At 47.0% G+C, this 26,030-nt stretch overlaps 1 long non-coding RNA gene across 2 annotated transcripts in view; it reads right to left on the reverse strand.

Annotated features, from left to right (window-relative positions):
• The window catches only part of LOC111925225 (uncharacterized), a 129,180-nt gene extending 104,648 nt beyond the window's left edge, over positions 1-24,532 (reverse strand). Inside the window, exons 1-5 of one of the 2 annotated variants that reach the window (XR_015283880.1) lie at positions 24,383-24,520; positions 18,848-18,992; positions 18,321-18,540; positions 16,990-17,102; positions 16,645-16,849 (exon numbers count right to left, since the gene is read on the reverse strand). This is a non-coding gene — a long non-coding RNA (uncharacterized LOC111925225). Of the gene's footprint in view, positions 1-2,812; positions 2,892-16,644; positions 16,850-16,989; positions 17,103-18,320; positions 18,541-18,847; positions 18,993-24,382 lie in introns of those variants that run through there. The other variant, XR_015283875.1, reaches the window with a different exon arrangement.
• Positions 24,533-26,030: the final 1,498 nt, after the last annotated feature.

A 26,030-nucleotide genomic window follows, 5' to 3' on the forward strand; every position in this document is an offset into this window, starting at 1 on the left:
GTCAACAATATCCCTGCCCACAGCAAGGGCGATGGACTTTACAGGATGACCTTTACAGGTCCCTTCCAAGACAAACCATTCTACGATTCTATGACATTGCCAAACAATCCTGCTAAGGAAGACACAATCACGAAAAATAAACAGTTTTCACTGTTGGTCCTTTTAAGTACTGCCTTTCCCACAGCCACCACACTTGGGGCTTAGTACCAGACCTGGGTGAAGGTTGATTTTAGCTAAGGCTGGTCTCATTAGTAATTTCACCTCTCTCGGCATGTGAGCATGGGTGAACTGGGGATGTCATAGCAGGGTTTCAAGGGCAACGAGGCTCTGCTGGCAGCTGGAGGACAAGTATTTCTGGGAGACCTAAAGATGTCAGGCTGCACCAGCAGTAGCAGGAGACCCTGGCTCCGAGATGCTACATCCACCCCGGGAGCTCATGTCCAAGAAGGATGTGCTGGAACAGAGCCTGGTAGAGGATCCAGCTGTCAGAAGCACAAGGGGAATGACAAACCCTTCTTAGGGGGGAGGATAGAGTGAGCTGCCTGCGTTGGACCTGCACAGTGGGGATGTAAAGGTATGAGGTATGCTGTCTGCATCATGGAAACAGGGGTTTAAGCTAAAGGACAGCACTGACACAAGAACAAATGAGCATCAGCTGGCTATGAATTACTTCAGGCTGCAGCACGAAGGCCCCTGGCCGTGCCAAGCTCTGCATGCCACTCAGCAGTCACAGGGCAGGCAGCCCAATCAGTCGTAAGATGCAACCTGATAAATTTGTTAATGAGATTATAGGCCTTGGCTGCTCATGAGGCTAAGGAAGAGACCTTCATGATCCGTGCAGCATTACAACCCCACTCCTCCAAGGACAAGAACTCCCAGAGCTTTCCACTGATTTTTGTTATTTTGGTCACCATAAGCAAGGCTCCATTGCCCTTGTCCACTCCTGAAAGCCCTTGAGATGCATGCTGTAATAAATCCAGAATCTTCTCGATGTATATAGAGAGATGTTGTCCCTACCACCATCCCACTGCTCTGAAGTTCCTCTGCCACATCAGACACTTGAGTTTCTTATTCCCTAAATACTTCCAGCATTTGTTTGGGCTGTCTTTGGAGATTACTGCACAGTGTTCTTCTAAGCCATTTGTTTTCAAAGGTACTCAAACACTTTGCCTGTACCTTTGATAGGTTTCCAGCTTTCAGATCCCTGTGTTTAGATAAAAATTACTTTCAAGTCCAAGATTCATAGTTCAGCCTTTCAGCTGCAGATTTTCAGTGACCAGATCTCAGCTAAGCCAGTAAATGCAGCTGCTGCCTTGCCAACATGTGACACCATTTCCTCCTGGACATCCCCAGTGGCTCTGATACAGCTACCAGGGTACGCGAATGGATTCATTTCTTGTATTCCAGTGCCTTCTAACGTAAGGCTTGACTTGGCAGCTGCAAGGGTGTTCATGAGACCAGGGGCTTTGTATCAGCCAGGGCACCTCCAGCTCCCTGCAAGGCAGGGAGGTCTCTCCATGCACATCTCCTGGCTCCACAGAAAATTTGGGACCTTGGTTTTGCCTTCATACTCTCAGCCAAGAAAACAGAAAAGCCTGTCTGTATCAGGCACAGCTGCAGCACTGCCTCTACCTGAGCTAAGTATGTCTCATTGGCACTGAGAACATAGGGGAAAGCCTGAGCACAGGTGCTCCAGCCTGCAGGAAGCTCAGGGGCAACCAGCTGGAGACAAACCTCAAGCCACCCCAACACAATAAACCACAGGATATATCCCCTAAAATGCTCCAGTTGCAGCTGGTCAGGAATAACCAGGAGTTCTGCTTTTAATCCAGATTCAGACAGCACCCACATTTACTCTGGAGTCTGAGTTTAGACAGGTCTTTCTGTGCATGGCTGGGCTTTCCCAGGTGGAGGTGGTCCAATTTCTTGGAGAAGCTCCACCTTTAACAAAACCTTATCTAGGAGGAGGCCCTCCCACCCTTCAAGACAAGAAACTGCAGCCAATGACAGCTCCAAAGTGCTGAGGGTTACTTGGCGCTTAGATAACCACTTGCAAGGAGGAGCCCTGTAAAAGCACAGGGAAATATGCAAATATAAGACAAAGCAGAAACATCAGCATCTTAGAGAGGTTTGCCCTCATTCTATCAAAGCCTAGCAGCAGTGATATGTTCCCCCCTCCAGTAAAGCTGTTGGGATTGTGTCACCTGCTTTAACACACTTGTCTTTGGCCTTCTGCATGCCAGGAGTGCATGAATTTAATTAGTATCCCCATTTCATTTAGATTTTGTATAAAGGACGGGGATGTTTGCAAAGGGAATCCACTTCTCATTTCAGACCCCTGACCAGGCTCAGCTGGATGGATATTTATTTAAAACATTATCACTCTCCCTGCCTGCTCATAAGGCAGGGGTTGCTACCATCACAGCATCACAGGTCACAGCAGGCAAGGCGTGCTGAGGCTGCAACCCCAGGCAGCAACCAGGCAGGCTGGGGGCGTAATCCTATGTTAAAGTGCTGGATTTGATTTGGAAAATGTCTGTCTGCATTCCAGATCAGCACAGCAGTGTAAGAACACTTACTCCAACATCTGCAACATTACAGGTAATGTGGCTAAAAAAGATCAAGAATTAAATATCAAGTCAGTGAAGACTTTGAATATACAGAAATGCTGTAGTATTTTAAAAATAAAAATTTCATTTTACTATACAAATACTTCCTCTCCCCCTTAAAATTCATAAGCACAACAGAAGAAAAAAAATAATCCATATCCAGAGACTTGCAAATTCCCTTATCCCCACACCCAAAGGCATACCAGGTCCTTTTTACAGACAAGCAACCAAGGCATCTCATGTTTGTCTTGACTTGATCCATACTTAAAATGTCCCAGGAGTCTGTGAAATGATGAAAAATAAATTAAAATAAAATTCAGACTACACCCACAGCCACAACCTCTGTAGTTCTGCTGAGGAAATGCAATCGCTTTGGAAAGAGTACTAAGGAGGCAGTGGGGAAATAAAAACAGAAAAAAGCTTTTTTCTTTTTTTCTGCTGAAGAATGTTTGTTTTTTTCCTGCTTTGGGCCGCACAGCAGAAGGGCTGTATCCAGCAACAGGGCACTGGATAATATAACCTCCCAAAAGTGGTAGCTGCATCACCCAACATGCACTGCCCTCCAAAATGCTGCCTCCTCTTTTCATGCAGAAAGGCTGCAAATACTATCAGGGAAACAAAATATAACCTTACAGAAGAGGAATAAAACCCAAACAAAACAATGTAGGAACTTCACGGTGCGGAGTGTCACTCTGGGCAGATTAAGGTGTACAAAACCCAAGGGAAGTGGAACTCAGATCCAGCACTAAGAGCTCTGAGCTGCCACTCCTGGAAGGGGATGCTACCAGCTCTTCTCTGGGGAGGAGCATTTATCCTATCACCAATACCTGTAATAATGAAAAATTGATTAAGGGCATTGTAAGGAAAAAGCACAGCCTCATATTCCAACAGATAACTTTGATCACTGAAATTACAATGCCTCACACCACTTTTCTGTGTGTGAGCAAGTACAGGTGTGTACCCAGTTTTCAATTCTACACTCTTTAAACAAAGAAAATACTGAAAAAGATTTTTAAAATCATACAGAGTCTAAACCAGCAGTTCATATTGATAATATAAACAATGGCAATCAGTTGCCACAATCAGGAAATTAACTTAATCAGTTAGAATAATAAGCCAGCCAAAACTTGGCTCCCAAGAAGGAAGCTGCCCTTTCTTGGGGGGACCCACAGCCTGACACCCCGCAGCCTCTCAACCACATTTTTGGGGATGTCTGATGCTTCTTAATGTTGCTGCCACTGCTGACAAGACTAGTGCCAGGGACTCAGTTTAATACTCTATCCCTGGCCCCAATACAGTGCAAGAAAAGGGCTAGGGGCAGGTATATTTTATTAAATGAGTATTGATTTTATACATGTCTTTTGGGGAGATCTAATCAAAATCAATTTGAGATAGGAGGAATCTTAGTGCCATCAGAATCTTAAAGTACAGTGAGAGCTGGTTGAAAGAATAAAATGGCAAAAAATAACATGTCTTCTAAAAATACATAGATTTCAGATTTCTTGGGGTCTTAGGCTCAGGTAGGCTGTAGGATTATGTCCAGGGAGATGGCAGCTAGTTCACTTCAGTGTATTTTTACCACTGGCTGTAGGTGCTGGGTGGCTGCCACCGTGCTGAACCCCCTTCATAAATCACTTTGAGACTCTCAGAGAGCAGGTGCCCACTGCAAGATGGAGCATTTCAAGGTTGTGCCCTGCTGCCAGAGCTGCAGGGGCACAAATGACTGCTGGCACATGGTCCTGCCCTGGCATGTCCCCTCAGCTGGGAAAGTACCAGAGCCCACCAGGCTGCCACTGGAATTTGGGGGGTTTTGAGGAGGGTGAGTGGTTCTCAGCTGTCTGGGGAGCAGTGGGACTCCAGGCTTGGGTAAGTCATGGAGGCAAGGAGGGGGACACAGCTGCATTCTTCTTGGGTGAAAGATCAGGGAAAGGGCTCTCACTGATTCTCTGCACATTAGTCAGTACACAGGAACACAAAAACAGCCCAGAGCAAATCTGCTCTGTAGTATTAGGGATTATGACTCAGAGATTTTTTATTCCTCTCCCCGTGACTCATCCGGTGCAGCCTCATGGCCTAGATTCAGAACAACCTAACCTTTTTGGGCTCCCTCTGCCCAAAATCCATTAAATAATTGCCCTTTGCAGTCAGAGGTGAAGAATTCAGGGGATTTTTCCCTTCCTTCCCCACCAAAGCAGGGGCCAGAGGGAGTGAGTGCTGTGCCCCAGGACCACGTGCCTGTGACGATGCTCAGCACTGGCAAAGCCAGCACAGCCCCGTGACCAGCTGTCAGCACAGGCACAGCCCAGAAGGGGATAAATGTGATGTTATCCATGGCACAGAGGACAGCTGCCTGCCAAGTGCTTCCCAGGAGGTGCAGGGCTGCAACTTCAGAAAGGTGGCAGTCATTTGCCAGTCACAAGAAGGTAACAAGATTACAGGAAGCATCTGGAAAGGACCCAGTTTAGCTCCTGGGATGGGTTAGAGATTGCTGGGAAGGAATCCAGAAGCAAGATGGTGGGGCTACAGGTGAGGTTTCTGTCTAGGAAAACTATCCTGTATCTCCTTTGTACTTCCTGCATCACTGATAATGAAAGATTCCTCAGGTAACGAGGCCCCCAAAAGCATCCAGTGCACCCTCCCACCTTACTCACGATTTTTAGAGGAACAGGACCTGTAGCTGCAGAATAAGGGGAAAAACATTATTTTGCAGAGGATGTAGCCAGGGCAGCCCCATCCTGCAGCCATGATCCCCAGCACAATGTGATCTGGGCTAGGCTGAACCAAGAGAGTTTTGTGGCCCCTTTGTGTTGGGATAATAATAGCAGCAGATGAATTCCACATTTCAAACAAGGGTAAGATATTAAACAGAGCCTCTGTACAGAGATTAAGTGGAATAAGAAAAACAATAAATCCTTATGTTCTTGGCCTTGAACAGATTGGCAGGGATAGCCAGGGAGTGGGGCCTCCTTCCCACAGCACCACCACAGCACCCCAGCACCGCCACCGAGTGCTTTGGGGTTCAGCAGCCTGTCCAAAGGATGAGGACTACAAAACACAGGTACAGAAAAAGCTGAGACCTTCATCCAGGTCCACCCCAAAATCACTACATTCTCAGGCTGCCACACACCTGTGAGATCCTTGCTTGTGCTCCTCACACCAGAAAGACACTCAAGGGGCACTGTAAGGGCACTCAAGCTTGAAATGTCAGGTGAGAAGCACCTCTTACTTCCTCTCACCTCTCACATGAATGAAAGACAGTGAAAAAGCAGCAAAGAAATTGTTCTCCCTTATAGGGCTGTATGAGGAGAAGTTACAAATGCATGAACCCTTTTCTAGGCTCCTACAGGAATGATTTTCAGTCTGAAAACCAGAAATAAAGATCAGTAAAGGCAGGAAGAAGCATGAAGAAGAGGTGGAATCTCTTACCTAGTTTTTTTTTTTTTTTTTTTGCTTAAGGCTATTTCTGTTCTGTTTGCTCTAGAGGAAAGCACTGACTCCTAGTGTGGTTTTCAACCTTTCTACAAATCCCTTCAAAGCTGAGCTTCTCACCTCCCCACCTAGCCTGAAGGTACCTCACATTCCTCCTGTCCACCTTACCTCTCAGGACTACTCTGCATGAGGGACATACAGTTTCAGCCAAAAGACTAAGTATCAACAATTGAGATTCCATTTAAATACCCTCTTCTTCAAAAAATAGCTTTTAGATTAATAACTGAAGACAACTACCTTTGAAGACTGAATTTACTATATGGAGGTCAACCCAAGCTTCACCAACAGATGTTGATGTCCTGTGGGACCGTGAGTAAGATAAAAGCTACGTTTTCATGTTTAAAATCACACCCTGTAAACAGTATTTCTGCTGTGTGCAACGGATCTAGTAAAACTAATTGGTGCAAAGGGACTCCCATATTCTGCAGGGGGAGATCTACCCTGAGACAGCCACACTATCTGTGAACAATGCCTCATTTTGCAATAAACCCCAGCTAAATCACTGCATCATATCATGGGGAGATAAGCCTAACTAATGCCGGGGTTGTTCATGCTTCCAGTTATCTTTGACAATAATATAAAGAACACAACTATGAATAACATTTGCTAGAAAGAGCTCTTAAATGTACTTAAGAGTTTCTAAACCTTATTTCCTTATCCAGATTATTACATCCCTTATGTAAACCCTGGTGACACTGAAAATTAAGTCACTTGTCTAGAATAAAAGTCACCTCACCCTTATGCAACCACGAGTCACCTTTATCAAGGGGGAAGGCAGCAGGAGGTACTTACAGAAGGATAAGCATTGGCTCCAAAATGACAAGCAAGAGCTGGGAGAAGACAGGCAGCAAGTGACAAAAGGAGGAGAGAAGGTATTTACAGTTCTGAATCACACATTTCCCCAGACATCTTTCCATTAATGATGAATATCATAATTTCCCTAAATAATGCAAGGAAAATTAGTTTAATCATTTAAAGGCATCATCAATAATAAATGTGTCAGCTCCAGATGCTAACCTCCTCATTCCTCCATCCCCAGGGACTGTTTTAGGGAAAACAGTAAGCTTGCTGTCACATTTTAATTTTGGAAAGATTCTTCAGTATCAGAGTCAGGAGAATGAAGTACCCAGGACTGAGGACTGCCAATCTGAGCCTCTGCTCAGCAAAAGCTCTTTGCACCACGGCTGCCACTCCTGTGTGATAAAGCAGCATTCAAAGTGCTGTTCTTGTTTGCTCAGGTGAAGTGCTTGCAGCAGAGGCATGCACCGAGATAGCTGGGGGCAGAGAAGAGGAGAGCCCCTCCTGCCTGCCAGGAGAAGGTCCCACCAAGGACCTGCAAGGACAAGGAAGAGGCTGCTCTGGAAGCAGCACATCCATCACCTGTAGCACAGCAGGTGCAAGGGTGATGCCACACCTGAGTGTACCCAGCTGCTACATCAGCACCAGCATCAGCATCTGGATGAGAGGGGGAAGCAGAAAGTGATGCATGGCCACTTTTCAGTACCAGGCTGCTCAGGAATGAAGAGCAAAAGAAGATTTAAGAGCTTTGAGCTCCATGCTGCAATGATGCTGACAAAAGTCACCATGCACCCAGGAGCATCCTCTACAGCACAGGAAAATCCAGAGAGATCTCCCTGCTCACCTTGACCTGGGTACTGTCTCCTCTGAGCCATCTGCCACCTCATCAACACACAAGTCACACCTTCCCTGAGGTGTGGACTCTGTTGCTCTGCTACGACAAAATCATTATCCCAAGGGCTGCTGCTGCCATGGCAACCCCAGCCACTGAAAACAAAGGTAATGAATTGGTTGTGCAGGACTGGTGGGAGGAACTGGTACCATTTGGGGATGTCCTACCCACAGCATGGGAACGAAGGTAAAGGAAAAGGGGTCAAAACCCAAAATCATGGGAACAATGTTTCCAAAATGCATGTTTTCCAGAAAAGCCTTTTGCCTGCAAATACAAGAGGGATGCAGGAAGCAGGAGAATAAAGCTGCATAAAACTGGCATAGTTTTGACTTCCAAAACCATATTATGACAACCTCAAAACGAAAGCAGGGTGACCACCAGCAGAGACAGAAACCCAAATGCCCAGAGCAACCACCAGCATGTGATTCAGTGTCTCAGAGCAAGGAAACCCAGCCTGCTGCCTCTGCCAAATTTCTAACAGGGGCTGGGGTGGGGCAAGAGATTTGTGCCACTAGACCATGATTTCTATTGTTTCAACTTTTCTCTCTTCCCTTGGATTCAGAATCGGCACTATTTTAAGCAACTATGCTAAAAAAAATACCCAGAATGTAATGCCTGTTTGCACTGCCCATAAAAATCTTTTCCACTGGAACAAAGATTTAAACCTCTGACTCAAAATGACTTTACAATGGGGGGCTGATTATCAAGAGGGCCAGAATATCCTCTTATTAGAAAAACGTTCACTGGGTTTCCTGAACTTTACATGGTGGTATTAACTCAGTGACTTGTTTGGCTGGACACAGGTAATACCAGCTGTCTCTGACACAGGGAAAAGCAGCTATGTATTTTATAATACAAAAAAAATGTGTGAATGTGTGGCATGTGTATTCATACGTGCACATACATGCATGGACACACGTGTCCTTCTGATCATTGTCAAAAAAGATACAGGAAAGAAAAACACAAAATCACAACAAACAAAGGATGAGAAGGATCAAAGGATGTACTCCACCTGCTTGTCTCAAGTAAAACAAACCTAATTAAGGCACTTAAAAAAAATTATTATTTGTTTATTACAGTAGCAAGCATCATGGGGGAAGATTCAAACCCTATTTGTACAAGTCCAATGTGAACACTTAAAGCAGTCTGGAGGAGATTCCTCTGGCTTGTTAGACTGACATAAAAGTACCCCCTATTCATTTTAACCAAAACCTTTTTTTTTAGAGACTTGTTTCTATTGATGCAATATTTATTTGCAGACAGATTAAGTTACAAAAAGGGAGGGTACATAGGCTGGGCAGCACGCAGGCAGGAGCCCATCCACAGATCATTTGTCTGGGGATGCCTGTCCTGCCACCATTCTTAGGAAGCATCTCACAAGCCCTGTTGTTTTTTTTTTGGGCTAGGTCAGTTCCAACAGCCCTGATCCTGGGCCTGCCTTTGGGGTGAGCTCTACCCCAAAGCTCTGCACCAATGATGGCCAATGGCAGCTGCATGTGCCCTGCCCCACCTCCCAACCTGCTCTGCCCCGGCTGACCAAGCACAGAGGGGAAAGTACGTGTAAAATCCTCTGCTTGCTGTTAGGCAGTGGGACAGATTAGATATTAAGGCAACAAATCACCACCTGTGAGCCTAAAACTTGCCTTTATACACATCAGAGCAGACTGCTGCAACAGAGACATCTTTCTCCATCCCACTGACCTGGATCTGAACCAGAACCCATGAAGGAGAAGTTCTGGAAGGGCTCCTAGGCTATTTTTTTAGGTTTCAGAGACAACAGATAGTCAAAGTTTGGCCTCCTGGCAAGCAAAGAAATCATATCCAACAATTGCATCCAAATTAAAGAAGAAATTACCCCAGGGAGCCTGGCGTAGCGTAATAAAACTCTTTATTTACAATTTTTTTGGCTGTTCTTTCATCACTAGAATTTACGGGAAAAACTCAAAAGCAATAATCATTTTACAAACATGTTTTGCTCTGCAGAGTTCCTGCACCCAACTTTACAGGGAGAACATCAACAGGAAGACAGGGGTCCACTGCTGACTCAGGAAGCTGCAGTGTGCACTCCTCCTGCCTCGTCAAAACCCCACCTCTCAATTTATATACTCTGCAATAATTATTTTGCTAATCACAGGCTGCTCTGTGCTTCTCAACATGCATTATTATTATTATTATTATTATTAGAGCTGGCTCAGCTGCAAACGTGCTCACTTTCCAAACACACAGCGCTGGGCTGGAGAAGAGGGGTGGGGGGGTTAATCCTTTACTGGATGCAGCTTAAGGCAGCAAATGGTATTCTGGCCTGTAATTTCTTTTAACAGGAAAAATAACATCTTTCAGGAGATTTTTCCATTTTGAGTTAGCACAGAACCACCACAAAAAGAAAAAAACTACTGGGTAAGGCAACATAACACATACTATGGCCTTCTTTCAACTCATCAGCTATATTTATCTCTGAACTGCAGCACAGAGGCATATTTCACTTAGAAAAACTTTAAGCTGCTTAAAAGAGACACTGAAGTAGCAAAGGCCACACACTTAGATACTGGAGGGGAAAAAAGGAAAGATTTATTTGTTCAGATGCTGTAAATTAACTGGAATCTGCCACCTACAACTCATCACCAAGCCTCACCAAGATGAGTAGGCATGACTCAGGCACAAGCCAGCATGAGCTTGAAATGTTTTGGTAGAAAACTGCTCATATGACCTAGCTACATTTTAGCCATCTATTTCACTTTCACCCACAGTTTGTTCTGTTTTATTCTGTTTTGTTTTGAAGCACCTGCCTTTGACCAGGGCCAGAGACAGGATGCTGGCTAAGAGCAACATGAGCATCTCAGCTCAGTATGGCAAGTCTACCCCACCTGAGTGAACTCAAAAATTTAGGACCAGCAGCATTGCAATCCTCAGCACTGAATCTGAGAGGACCTGCACAGTGACAGCTCAGCATTAGGCACACCTGGCTGTAGAAACAAATTTTATGAGCTGTCTGCCAGGTTACCTCAGCCATGATCTGCTCCTCATGCTTTCCAAAGCAAGGTCCTTGGCATCCCCACTGTCACTCACTGTCCCACCCTGAGGCTGCAGCTATTAGAGAAGTTCAGGTGCCACCACTGTGTTCAGTGGACTGACAGCACCAAACTCAGGAGATAAACAGCCCATACCTGAGCCAAACTAAACCAGGGAAAAAAACTCCAAAAACCCAACAAAACAAAAACATTTGGGCAAGCAAGGGAAATGGGATCAGGCTTGAGTGTCTTGAAAACAGCACATCACCTTACCAATTCTCACTAAATGATCCTTGGGTGCAAGAGGCATCAGCAGGATCAGGTTACAAACATGGCCTGAAATAGCCCCTGATCCCAGAGGGCTGAGGGGTGGGGGTTAGAGGCACAGGACACCAGCATGACTTGTGAAAGTCTGCACTGCGGAGGGGAAAAAAAATGGAAAAGAAAATGAAGCGTCATCCTGGATGAAACCGGACACCGAGTGTTCACATTTCACATAAGCCTCACGTATTATCATCAGCCACATGCAGAGAACAGTCTGGAGTACGATTTCTGTTTATTCACCTTGATCACATCCCTTGAAATTTTCTGCTCAGGTTACATCTTTCCAAGAAGCAAAAAAACCCTCTTTCCATCTATTGGAAGGAAAGCCCCTCCACAGGTCTGTGCGCCTAAACCACGCTCAGCAGAACTCACCCGACCTGACCCCTGGGAGTGCTGGCTGGGCACATTCAGGAATTGCCATGCACAGAAAACAACCAATGCCACAAACTGGGGCTTAGAAGCGTCGGCTTTTCAGCATGGGAAATGCAGGGCTGAGTTCTGGGATTTTTTTGGGGGGAAAGAAAAAACCAAAACAGCTGTGCAAGCAAAGTCACCCAGGATGCGCTTGCTGCAAGGCTGATGCAGCTGAGAATAAAATGTCTGCTGTCAAGCGATATTGAGCATGTTCTGCAGATCACCAACATCAAAGCCTTTCCCATTTCAGATCTCTCTGTTCCTATAATTGAAAGCAGTTGAAATGCTGTTTTACTGTCTACAAGTCAACCCCTAGAAGAGTCAGTCTGGCAGCACTCACTGCTTGCACAGACCCGGGCAGTGCTGCACAGGACGTGTCCCCAGCTCCTGCTCCCGATGCTGCCTGCTTACTCTTCCTGGGTGGCATCTTCTTAGAGGGATGGGATTGCTCAAACTGAGCCACCACCAATGCACACACAAACCCACCAGCTCAACTCCTCCCACAGCCAAAAGCTCAGCCATCAGAGCATGGCAGCCCTCACAGAGCCACCACAAACCAGGGCCTCAGTCCCTTGCATGGCAGAAACACAGCTGAAAGCAGGTGGAAAAGCCCTGGGCTTGCAGCACAACAGAAAAGGCTACTAAAATTAGTGGCAGAAGGATAAGAGGTGACAGAAGGAATGCAGAGTCTGGGCTTGGAGTGCAGACAGCACCCAGCAAGGAAGGAAACCACTGATCCCAAGGTGCAGGGAATAACTGCGGCCATTAATTTTATTGCTAACCATCAGATCTGAGAAATATCTCAGCCACTCAGGTGCAATCTAGAGAAGGCAAGGGAAAACAAAACATTCAGGCTGAAGAATAATTTAGAAAGATGGGAAATGAGAGCAGCTCCAACTCTCTTATTCCTTTTTTCCAAGAATTAAGGGCACAGCTGTCATCATTCTCAGGTCACCAACTCTTGAGGTGTGCTGAGAGGTTAACAGGGCGCTTGGCCAACCTGCCCCGGTGAGAGAAAGGAGAAGTCATGCAAAACAGAAATTATAAACCAACCTGGAGGAGAAATATGTAGACAAGAAGGTAAAGAATGAAAAGCCAGAACAGAAAAGAAAGGGAAAAGAAGGCAAGAAAAAAAGGGAAATAGGCATATGAAAAGCACCATAGGCATAACACTCAAACACAAAGTGGAACAGAAACAAAGAAGCAGAGAAAAACCAGGAGGAAGAAGCAAAGTTAGAGATACATAGGCAAGTGTGCTGTGCTTTCACACGTATGTTTGTATATAAATAAAATAAATGTTACTTGTATATAGATATATTCATACAAACACAAGTAGAAAAACCTGTGCCTTGCTTATCTACATTGCCCTGGACAAAAGCAAATTCTCTCCTGTGAGTGTGGTGAGACACTGGCACTTCTTGCCCAGAGAAGCTGTGGACTCCCTATTCCTGGAAGGGTTCAAGGTCACAAAGGATGGGGCTTCAAGCAACCTGCCCTAGTGGAAGATCCCTTCCAACCCAAACCACTTTACAGTTTCTGTGATTCTATATCTTCACCACCAGCCAGGCCAGCACTGACAGTTTTCACTGGCATGGAAATGGTTTCTGTACACTCCTTGTACCAAGCAGGCTGCAAGTTTTACTGCTATTCAGGGCTGAAACAACACAGGAGCTATAGAAGAAAATTCACTCTACAGCAGTGTGTTTATGGTCATCATGTGCACAAACAGCCACAGATGCCCAGGAGGAATATCAGCACTGTTAGTTATTGGCATTACATACAGCACCACCAAGAGCTTGAGATACCAAACGTGTCTGTGCTGGATGTTATGTAAAAATAGACCAGAAAGGTCAGACCCTGTCCCAGAGACCCAATGACCTAGGGTAAAACCCAGATATAGATAGAAAGCAGAAACAAATAAGGCAGGCTGACCAGAATGGAGCCATGCCAAAGGAGACACTGTCAACTCACCATACATGGCAATCCTGGATGGGCACATCTAAGAATCCTGCTTTAGACAGGAAGCTGGAAACGGGTCAACCACAACACAGCAGGAGCACAGAGCCAGCTATTCCCTGTTCTCTGAAGTCCTGCTTAAACCACTAATGGATATGGTGAAAAGATCCCCCATAACTGAACCTGTAACCAGTAACCCACATCAGAACCACCACATCCATCAATCCACATAGAAACAACCCCTAACTAAAGTGGCCACAATGTCCATGGTGATCTTGATTTCAAGATTCCTCTTCTAACTACTGGTTTGTTTAAGTATCACATTTTGAGACATACAGAACAGATGGGGACCAAGAGTCCAACATTAATTAACTTGGAATCTGCGACACCATCACAGATGATAAATGAGGCAACATAGTTTAAAAAAAAAAGTTTAACATGTAACACATCTGCTAGATAATAGAGTTTGCTCAGACCTGTTAATGCAACAAGGTGCTACAAACCAATCTTGTGATTGCAGAAAATTTCTAATAATTAACCGTAGTTTGTAATGGGTGAAGAAAGAGAGGCTAAGGACGTCTGGGCCCTTACCTTAATCTTTCAATTTCCTACCTTTTTTTTGTATTCTTAAAAGTCTCGAATCATTGGGGGTAATTGGACCTGGAGCAAAGGTATTTTGGTCAATGCTGTTTAAACACTGCAGCCATCAACATATTATCTTTTGGGTACCATATTAGCTGATGAACTAACATCTGATACACGTTCTTTTTCTTCCTTCCTCCAACTCAGCAGTGGAGGGTCTTGTTCTGCTTAACTGTCTTTAATAAACATACAAAACATTGCTATATATTTAGGAAAAGGACCTTCAGTTGAACATAACTTGGAGCAGAAATATTATGAGGTTTGTGGTGATCCTTATCTCTTGAGGTTGCACAATTCATGCAAAACTGGACCTTCAGAGAGCAGAGCTTCCTTTCCTTGCAGAAAGTTCCTATGGCCTTTGGCACAAAGTTTTAAGCAATCTTCCTTCTACCTGAGGCAACTCAGGGAGCACACTGACAAGAGAACAAAAGACCTCAAAACTTTATCTGTATTTCCAACAGAAGCCAACAAAGAAAGGCACACAGCCGAGATGGGCTGCAGCTTCCTGGATGGGCTGGTGCTCCCTTCACTCAAAGGCTTCCTCCACAAGTATGTCACTGATGCTGTCAAGCCAAGACACAACAAATGTCAAGGACAAGACCAGGACTCTTCCCATGAAGAGGTGCTGGACCTACTAAACAACCAGAGAGGAGAGAAACAGCAGCACAAGAAAATTTATCACCAGGAGAAAGTCAAGAGCACTCTCCCACTTACCACAGACCACCTGTGGACAGCAGGGCAGCAGCAGGCTCTTCACCCCCTTCCCCAAGCTCTTGGGCACTGCTGGAGCTCAGAGAGCTGCTCCTTGTCAATGACCCAGCAGCACTCAGGAATTTGGCTCCCTGGCAGCAGCTGGGTACAAGAAAAGTTTAAACAGATCATCTTCACACTGTGGCCACCTGGGCCTGGGCTGCCCAACCAGGTCACCTACTGCAAGACAGTGTGTCATTCCATGTGCCAAGACTGGTGGGAGGAGGCAAACTCATCATTTTTCCTGTGATACCAGCCACTTCAAAGAAACAACACTTGACTTCAAGCTCCTTCTTCTGATGTCATTGTGCCCTGCCACTGTGGAAGGACGTCAGGAGCCTCTGTACAGAACTGCTCTGCTGGCCAAGCCTCCGGTGAAACTGCAGCTGCAGGAGTCCAGCCTTAATGCCTGGCAGCTTCTAATGGACATCAAAATCCCTGAGTATCTTTAAATGAAATATTAATGTTATAAGTAGTATTTCATGGGTCTACTGGCTTTGTCACAGTTCAGGGAAGCCTTGAAGAGATTTAGCTCTGATTTTAAAGAGTGCATGGATCCCACATGTCAGCCCATCCCTGATTGTATCCCCATACCTTCACAACCTGAGCTTTCTTTCTTCTGCCACAGTGGAAACAACATTTTTACCTGCTCAGCATCCAGATTTGCTAAGCAGAACAAGATACAGGTATTTATCACCATGAATCTTAGCACTCCTAATATTATTACAAGAAGGTGAAATGCATTATCAAGAACAACTGTAAGCTCCCCTAATCTTATTGGATCAGGAAAAGTGACTGAAGGTTCTTGGATCCCTGCCATCTATTCCCCTACCATACTGCTATGATTCATGAGGAGGTGTTAATTAACAGAGGGATGTATAGAATTTAAATCCTATCTATTGTAATTTGTCTCACAAAAGCACCAAAGAAAAATAATCACTAAAAGTTATTTAAAATATCCTGCAAAATAAGGCATTTGGTAGAAATCACTCAGGTCATCGGGATTTATGAGGAAGGCAAGGATAGTGGGTAGCCACAGGATACATGCTGAACACCCAGGAAATATAATGTGCCTTATTCTAGTGGCAACAACTTGAGCTCTGAACAGGCTACAAAGATAGTTACACCCAAACTCGTACCTACTACCTGTAGACTGTACTTGATACATTTATCCTTAAAATTATAATTACAAAATCACTTCAAATTTCCTTTCCTTTTTCTTCCTCCATAGGAAGGATGGCCATTGACTGTGCTATGAAAGATGAAAAGCCAGTCCTCACTCTATCTGTCACAGTAAAATAGGAGCTAGGAAAGGTCTTATTTCCAGACCTCCAACATTTGCACTTGAAACATGCAGCTGCTTTGGAAGAAGTTTTCAAAAGCTTTTTTTCTGTCTAGCTGTGTTAGTTGCAGCCACCAGACCTCCCCCTTAAAGAGCACCTACACAAGTCATCACTGCCATTTCTGACCAGGTCAAGCACAGGAGCTCAACCATTTCTGTGAGGCTCTGAGGTCCACCTGATATTAGAGCTCTGCCACTCTATGCTGTGAACAACCATATGAATGAGAATGGCTGCCCCCACACATTTGCAAGTGAAAGAGGCTGAGGAGAGAAAAATGGCTTGTTGAGCCACCAAACTTTCCCCACAGCTGATCATTGGGAGCCCAGTTACCTTTTCAAGATGCTTGTAACAAGCAGAACTTGTGGGTCTTCATGCTAACAGCCCAAGGAAAACTTTTCAAGGCAAATTTCCCGTCTGAACCTGTTTATTTAATCATATTTATTTACTCTCCTTGTGTAGTCAGGAAAGCTGGGCCTCCTTCCATCTTTTTCCACAAATGGAGACCTGAAGCTCAGCTTTCTAGTTTTGCCTCAGTTACCAAAAACAGAGACATGCTGGTGGGAAGAACCTTCTGGGGTCTGCAGTCCAACTGCCCAGCTCATAAACAAGGCTGATTATTTTCCTCTGTAACACCAAACACATGTACATTTTTGATAGCATTTTTATATAATCTAACATCAGCCTTTTTAACAGTTAAGAAATGTGTCAAGCTTTGCTCACTCCCAAAAGCTAACTAAGAAGAACCAAAACCAGATATGAGATACCTGTAAGTCCAAGGATTCAGCAATTCAAACTGCAATCGTCATCTAAAACCCCTGAGCAGAATCTCAGTTGCCTGTGCCACACCATGAAGCTCTTTGCTCCCCCAGGAGAACTCCTGTGAAAATATATTTCAGACCTTCCTACACTTATGAAGGAGGATCAAAACTAAACCTATTACTATTACTATTACTATTATTATTATTTAAATAGGGCTGGAAAGATTGTTAAATATTTCCACAAGGATGTATGGTGTCTTTCTGCTCTGTGTGTTAAATTACAGGCCACGGCACTGACAGCTGTAACTACCTATTTACAGCCCCAGCTGAAGCATAAAGGGGTTTTGGTACATCACTTCCAGAGACTGCTATAGCATGACTACATGATTGTACAATAAACATTATGTTTACAACACAGCTTATAAAATAATAATGATAGTTACACTGATGAGGATAATCATAGTAATACCAAACACCAATATTAGCAAACAGGGACTAATGCTTTATCCAATCAGGAAGATGTCAAGGGTTCAAGCACAGTCTGGGCTTTTGTGATTGCTCCACATCCCCCAGGCTCAGCCAGGAGCCCAGGACTGCTGTTCCCACCACATAAATGAGCACACACAACACCGCACGAACACCCGTGCTGCACCACGGGCAGGGACAGCGATACCTGATCCAGCACTAACACTTCTCAGCACCTCTCTGAAAGACATCTAGGAAAAGCCAATTTTCCTAAACTTGCAGAGGCTGTGAGAGTCTCCAGCCTCCTGCACCACATGTCCTCTGCAAAGCAAGCATGCCCCATCCACTTGTGCATTCAGGGCTCACTCCCAACCTGGGCAGGGAATTGTGCAAAGCAATGCAATGTATTTTCTTTTGGCTGGGATTTTGCTCAGCCAATATTTTCAGGATGAGATGGTTGCAGTATGATCAAATCTGGGCCTCAAAATACAGAGTGCTAATCAAGAGTTGCAGGGTGATGCTTTTTTAAAAAAATAATGCTCTTAAATGTGTTTTTTCTTCTCCTTTTTCAGTTGCTGGCAACAGCTCCCCAACACCAGCTGATATCTATACAGGACCTCACAGGATGCTACTCCTCCAGTACTGGTGAAAAGATCCAAAGTTTTTTGTTCCCCTTATAGGGAGGAAAAAAATGAGGCTAAGAACCTCTTAAATCCAGTAGTTGGGAATTCAGGGAAGGTGCAAAATTGCCTGAGACAACAGGCATGCAGCATTTAAGCAGGCAGCACATAACCTGTCTCATGCCTGCTTGGGAATGAGTTCAAACCCGTAGGATTCGCTATCTTACAGAAATATCCTGAACCAGAACTTACAGTGGTACTAATGTGATGGCTTCTACCAGTTCCAAGCGAAGAATGAGGATGCTGCATCCACACCAAAGCTGTTAGTGGGCTGACACAGCCCTTAAGGAGCTCCATTCCAGCAGTAAGGCTAAAGCACAGATGAGGCAGACAACCAGCAGGCACTCCCAGAAGCCAGGCAGCATGGAACAGCCACTCAGAGAAAGCCAGGGAGAAGCAGACCAGCTTCCAGCTGGACAAAGTGAAGATGATGACAATGAGTGGTTAGGAAACCTGAGTTTTCCACCTTAAAATCCATGCACTGGACCCCTTCAAAGTCTGGGGACTCCCAACACAACCTGCATTGTGCTGAGAGTCTCTACAAGCTGCTTACAAAACTACATGATGGGATGTGGTCTTGCCACTCAGCTCTGTTCTGTAGCAGCCTCTAAGGATACAGCCTACAGCTCTGGGTACTGCTCTGGCAGTAGGAACCTCCTCTCCCCAAAACAGGAGAGCTTTTCAGGCTTTCTTCAGACTTCTCTACCATTCATTCTTACCTCTAGAAGAGGAGCTGAGTACTGTGCCTGGAAAAGCCCCCAGCCTATAGATGACAACCCCAGTGATGTAAACCTCTCTCCTTGGAAGTTCCCAAAATCCTTCAGCTCTTGGCCAGGTACATGATCTGGCACTGGGTATTCCTGACTGAGACAACAGAAGAGGTGACAAAATGCTGATTTCCAAAATGTCTTGGGTTGCAATGCAAGATATAACCAAAAGTATGTGTTCTATTACCATCTGTTAAAACCTGGTGGGGCAGACCCATCCTCCCTCTGGGGGGATATTCTGTTAATTGCTATTGAGTCTCACTTCATGACTGATAAAATTACATCATCCCATTGTGAGACGCTCCACCCAGGGGGAGGAGCCAAGCATTCCCACCTGGATATAATCGGAGACTTGGAACACCACAGGCAGCCTTTCTCCACTGGATTCCCAGAGGAAGACCAGACCCATCTACACCACCACTGGATCTTCAGAGGAAAACTACACCCTTCTACAGGATCATTGCTTCAAGAGAACCACATCTGTCACTCTAGGAGGACTGCAGCCACCATTTAATTAGTCTGCTACCAACAACCTGGCCAACAGGGTGTATTCTGACTGTCAGTGTTGGGTTTTTTTTGTACTACTGCATTTTTATTTTCCTAGTAAATAACTGTTATTCCTATTTCCATATCTTTGCCTGAGAGCCCCCTGATTTCAAGATTATAATAATGGGGGGGGGGGCTGTACATTTTTCCATTTCAAGGGAGGTTTCTGCCTTCCTTAGCAGACATCTGTCTTTCCAAACCAAGACAATCTCGTGCCAAAGACACTCTACTGCGCAATGACACTCTTCCGTGCAAATACATAGTCCTTCAAGGGCTTTGGGCTGCTCTTTCTTGTCTGAGTCCTCCACACATTGCAGCTCAGCTCAGACCGCTCCCCAGCAGCGCAGGTAGGCTCCCTAAACCTGCACAACACCTAACCTAACAGTGTGGGGGCATGGTCAAACCTCCCCTCTATTGTCCAGCAACTCTGATGAGCTGATTTGCAGGAACCTACAAACAACATAAGCTGATTTGCAGGAACCTACCCAGTAATTTTAATACAAAGCTTTTTCTACTGCTTCTTCCAACTCAGGTTTTAAGGCGGAAATGACTGAGACAGAACCTGCCCCTTCTCTTGGCAATTTGTTTTAGCAGCTAATCACTCTTGCCTTTAATTTCTAATTCACCATAGATTCTGTTTTGAATTATTTACCAGGCACTGGTTCTAGCTCTGCCTGTCACTGCTGCATTTGTGAGCTCCTTCCTGCATGATGCACTGCACCAGCAGGAATTCATGGATCATTTTTCCTTTGAGATGATGGGAAATTTAACTGTAGTAGCTGCTGACAACAGCAGTGAACATGTGACAGCACAGGCAACAGAAGGGGTGGGACAAACCTGCCAGGAAAACCTGGGTGATACTCAATAGTACACCCCCAGTACTCAAGGTATCCTACCCTGATCTGTAGGATAGAGCTCCACACTGATGTTCACATCCATACCTTGAATTCAAGTAATGAATGAAACCATCTGGGCACACATTAAAAGGCATTCAGATCATACACCTCTGGATGTTTTAGATCACACCTCCAGACCACTCCAAGTGCCTGGCCAGTCCCATTGTTTGAGTCACGGCAGGCTGCTGTGTTCAGCTGAGGAGAGCTGATGCTCCAGGTAACCACCTCAGTGCTTTTCTCTGTCACCCTTGAAGCGACAGGGAAAAAAACACCACCAGCAAGCCCTGTTTTAAACAATCCCTGGCACTTGCCAGAGTGAGAGAGAACTGAGAACACTCCTCAGCAGCAACACTGGTAGCTCAAAAAATGCTGTCCTCTACAGAACTGTACCCACAAAGTGAGCAAATGGTAGGCACTGCACCCCCAGATAAATAATGCCATATTCAGGCACACAGCAGTACCACTTGCCAGGGCACTGAGCACTTTGCCACATAAGAAGATAGACAATCTCAGGAGCAGATGCAGCTGTGACAAGGGAAAATGTGCCTATACACAGTGATAATGAGTCCAAAGAGACAGACTATAGTTTTATTCCCTCCTCACTCTTCATCAATCTTACCAGGAACCATGGAGGTGTTCAGTACTAAAGCTACCAGCCATCAAGGAGACAGAAAACAGCATGCTGTACTTCAAAATAAGATCAGTATCACCTTGTTGCAGAAAGGCAAAAGCTTCCTGTCCAGGTATGCATTTTCCTCTCTGCTAACTCAGTTTGCAGCTCTGCATCCCTCTTGGCTCAGAAAGGAGGACATCACACCACACCACCAGTCCCCTGGCCGGCACTGAGAGGTCAGGGTGCCGTGCCCACCATCCCAACATCTCCATCTCAGCAGTGATGCCCTGAGAGCAGCACAGACTTCACTGATGGACCCATTTGCACTGCTGAACTGCTTGGCACACAGCTGCAGTGCACTGTACCACAAGTTCCGGACACCAGACTTTGCTAAATTCATCTACTGGGAGCAAAAGACAAACCCCCAATAATCCTGCAAGCAGCAGCAATTCCTCCATGTCACAAAAAAAACCCACATTTTCCCATGGTTTGCCAGCACTATTATCTGCATAGACCAATGGGGAAAAAAATATTATTTAAGCTGTCACACTCATAAGCACGACCTTGCAATTCTGAGTATAGCTGCACCAGCATAATTATTAAAAAAGCATGTAGAAAGAGGCCTGTAAAAAAGTGATATTGTAATAATGCACTGAACACGTTCAGCTGAAAAGTGCTAAATGAGCACAAGAGACTTGAATACCAAGCACCAACACCCTGAAAGCACAGATACACTTTTCTTTCCCCTCAGCCTTGCTCCACATCAGCTTCCCCTGACAGCAATTTCTCATAAAAAAAAGTGAATTAAATATATACAGCCAGGAAGCATAAGCTGCCTTTGTAAAGCATTCTGATTAAAAACAGGAAGATACAGTTCAAATCTTGTATAAGATCCAGTCTTAGAAGATAAAAGTCCTTAATGAAACAAAAAGCTGGGCTTTGGTTGTGCAGGGGCACAGAGAGGAGAGCACAACATCACACAGAGCCGCAGAACCGTGCTGCCATCAGGACTCACAACTCACCATCACCTCTGAAATCCATCAGCTCTAGCCAAAGTTACATTCCAAGCGTACACTTTCACCCGGGAAGCCGATATTCCAATTTACAAACTAATTGGAACACATGATTCCTTTCTGCAACAGAGGCTCTTCGACGGTGGCAGGCCTGAGCCCTTCCTGATTTTTGCGACTGCAGACGGTTCTGACGTGGGCTGGACATTGCGAGCAGATGCAAACGATGCCAAATCCTCCAGGCTGTGCGGAGGCAGCGAGCTGGCACTGCTCCTGCTGTCCCTGTGCAGGCAGCCCCTCTCCCAGGGATGCGAGACACACGTACATTTTACTCCCAACAGGTACAGAGAGAGGTGTTCCCACTGGCTGACAAACTGCACCTGTACCACTAATTACCTCAATATAACTTCAAATGCACAGAGGCACAGTCAGACCAATCCGAATTACAACAGTCCTAAGATAGCTGTAAGCCATACTCCTGACTTCATGCTACGAGAGATGGAAGAGTGGGGGGGAAAGAATAAAGTTATAGGTGCATTCCTAAAATGATGCATAGTGAATATAAAATGACTTGAATCCCCCGAGACTGCGAGCTGGCACTTATCGAGATATGCAGCTCCTAGCACAAAAGAGCATCTTACTGCCTCGCCTGCTTGGAAAACACACATATTTGTTAAATAATTTTAAAAATGACAATTGAAAGGAAACTGGATGTTTATGACACACGATTAAATATTAGACTGTATGCTTATTAGTGATGTCTACAGCTCAGAGCTGCATTTTTAATATCCTCCTCATTGGAAACGATGTATTTAAGTACTCTTAAAATAATCCACACCAGTGGACTGCAGTTAGTGCAAACTGGCATTCGTGAGATTGCATTTCTGCTCTAATGAAGAAATAAACACCGGCATCTCATGCAGCTCTAACAAGTACATAACTGTGTTCTTTGTATTTAGCAATGGCTAACATATTCTAATACACCCTCGGAAAAGCTCTGTTGTTCCAAATCAATGACTTAAATAAAGCAAATTTTTAAACATATTGATAAAGAGGAACTGGTGTAGGGCTCACAACTCACTGTATCTGACCAGATATGTGGCCAGGACAACATGTCTAAACTTGGCAACAAGGATGGGATTAAAAAGATCTCACTGAAGGGCCTGCAGCATCGCTCAGATTCAATTCTCGGTTCTGTTGGTATTTCTCTGCACGGTATTTTAAGATGCAGTAAATAACTTGAGATCCAAGTCCTAAAGCACTCACCCTCTCAATGGAAACACATCCAGTATTATTTAGGTATAAAAATAAAACGAGGCCTATTAAAGTACTCAGAAACCCCAAACAACTTTTTGAGGAAAAGTCGACCTAAAAAATCGTTTGTAGAAATGGACCCTGGAACATGCAAAGAATCTTCCCAGTCTGTTCCTCTGGCCCTCCTGATGCCCAGCTCTGGACCAGGCCGAGCACACTAACGGTGTCCGAGCAATGCGGGTAAAGCTTAAATGAGCCGGCAGGCAGAGGCGGCGAGGGCAGGGAGAGGGACAGGGAGAGGGGCAGGGAGAGGGGCAGGGAGAGGGGCAGGGAGAGGGGCAGGGAGAGGGGCAGGGATAGGGGCAGGGAGCAGGAGAGGGAGAGGGGCAGGGATAGGGGCAGGGGGCAGGACAGGGAGCAGGACAGGGAGCGGGAGGACAGGGATCGGGACAGGGATCGGGACAAGGAGCAGGACAGGGATCGGGACAGGGATCGGGGCAGGGATCGGGACAGGGATCGGGACAGGGATCGGGGCAGGGAGCAGGACAGGGATCGGGACAGGGATCGGGACAGGGATCGGGGCAGGGATCGGGACAGGGATCGGGACAGGGAGCAGGCCGGCTCCGCGCCCCAGCCTGCGCGCTGCGCGCATTTTCCGCGCAGTTCCTGAGGGCTCGTCCGGCCCCGCACCGCGGGGACCCCCCCGATCCCTCCCCTGCCCCGGGGGGGATCCCGGAACCCCGGGACGCCAGGGGGGGCACCCCTTTCCTCGTCCCCGCTCCCTCCCCGGGTCGGGCAGCCTGGGGTGCGGGCGAGCAGCGGGGGATGGGCGCATGGCTGCGGGTCACTCCGAGCCCACCGCGGCCGTGCCTGCCGTCGGACGGAGCCCCGGCCCCATCCCCATCCGCACGGGTCTCGGCGTGCAGTTGCTAATTTTAGGCCACGGGCGACCGAGAGCTTTAACAAAGATAAATAAATAACACGAAAGGCACCCTCCCCTCCCCCCATCCGAGCTACCCCCGCGCCCGGGCTCCGAACTGCGCCGCGACCCGCACGGCGACTGGGACAACAGCGCGGGGCTTGGCAAAGTAGAGGCAAAAGCAGAATAAATAATTGAATACCCCCTGTCCCCGCACCCCGCCGCCCTCTCTGCGGCCCCGGTACTCACCGCGGCCGGCTGCGGGCAGGGGTCGGCCGGGCCGGGGCCGGGCCGGGCCGGAGCGGAGCGGAGCGGAGCGGAGCGGAGCGGAGCGGGCCCCGCTGCCCATGTGCTCGCCCGAGCACGCGCTCGGCTCAATGGAACGTTGTGCTGGCGAGCGGCTCTGTGACGTCACCGCCCCCCGCCGCCCGCGGCCGCAGCCTGGGGCAGCGAGCGCAGCCCGCCCCGCGCTCCTGCCCCGCATCCCCCCGCACCCCACTTCATCCCACCGCATCCCCCCGTATCCCACCGCATCCCACCGCATCCCACTTCATATCACCGCATCTCACAGCATCCCACTTCATATCACTGCATCCCCCCGTATCCCACCGCATCCCACTTCATATCACTGCATCCCACCGCATCCCCCCGCATCCCACCGCATCCCATTTCATATCACCGCATCTCACAGCATCCCACTTCATATCACTGCATCCCACCGCATCCCACCGCATCCCACCGCATCCCACTTCATATCACTGCATCCCACCGCATCCCACCGCATCCCACTTCATCTCACCGCATCCTATCGCATCTCACCGCATCTCACAGCATCCCACCGCATCCCCCCGCATCCCACCTCATCTCACAGCATCCCCCCGCATCCCCCCGCATCCCCCAGCATCTCACCTCATCCCCCCGCATCCCACCGCATCCCACCTCATCTCACCGCATCCCTCCGCATCTCCCCGCATCTCCCCGCATCCTCCCGCATCCCACCTCATCCCTCCGCATCCCACTGCATCCCACTGCATCCCACCCCATCCCCCGCATCCCCCTTCATCCAACCGCGTCCCCCCTCATCCCTCCGCATCCCCCTGCATCCACCGCATCCTACCGCATCCTACCGCCCTGCATCCCATCGCATCCCATTGCATCCCACCGCATCCTACCATTCCGCATCTCACCACCAGCCGCACTCTCCTGCCCCGCATCCCACCGCATCTCACGGCCCCCTCATCACATCCGACCGTTCCGCATCCCACCTCCCGCTCCTCACTCTCGTTCCTCATCCCACCGTATTGCCCCGCATCCCACCGCCCCGCGCTCCTGCCCCGCATCCCGCCGCTCCTCATCCCACCGCCGGCTCCGCTCCGCATTGCACCGCCGGCACCGCAACGCCTGTACGGCCGAGCCTCGGCGTGCCTTGAAATTTAAATAATTAAGTAAAAGAAGGGATTTTTCCGGCGGCACTCGGCAGGTGCGGGGTCAGCCGGCGCGGAGGCCACAGCGTGCACCGGGAGGTTACGGGACCCTGTCCTGCTCCCTCGGACAGGAAGGTGCCGCCGAAGAGCGGAATCGGCTTCAGCATCAGCGGATGGGCAGCACGGAAGCCTTCACTGCCTGTCCGCCGTGGTTGTTCACCCCAACAGAAGCCTTCGCCCCCGTTTCTCCCAAACACTGCAAGTTTGCTTCTTATGGAAATGTTTTTTTTAAATTTTACTTTAAATACCACTCTCCAAAGTGCTGACATATCATGTCTGTCTCCAAATTATCACAGAAAAGAAGGATACAAGCATCCCACATACAAATATAGAAAGTACCTTTGCAGCCCTCTAAGAACTCGAAGAGAGAACATTGAGATTACAGAACAGGCTGCAGACTGTTGAAACAGGAA

Source organism: Cyanistes caeruleus, chromosome 1 (genome assembly GCF_971803275.1).
Source record: "Cyanistes caeruleus chromosome 1, bCyaCae1.hap1.1, whole genome shotgun sequence".
In the NCBI taxonomy this organism is placed as follows: domain Eukaryota; kingdom Metazoa; phylum Chordata; class Aves; order Passeriformes; family Paridae; genus Cyanistes; species Cyanistes caeruleus.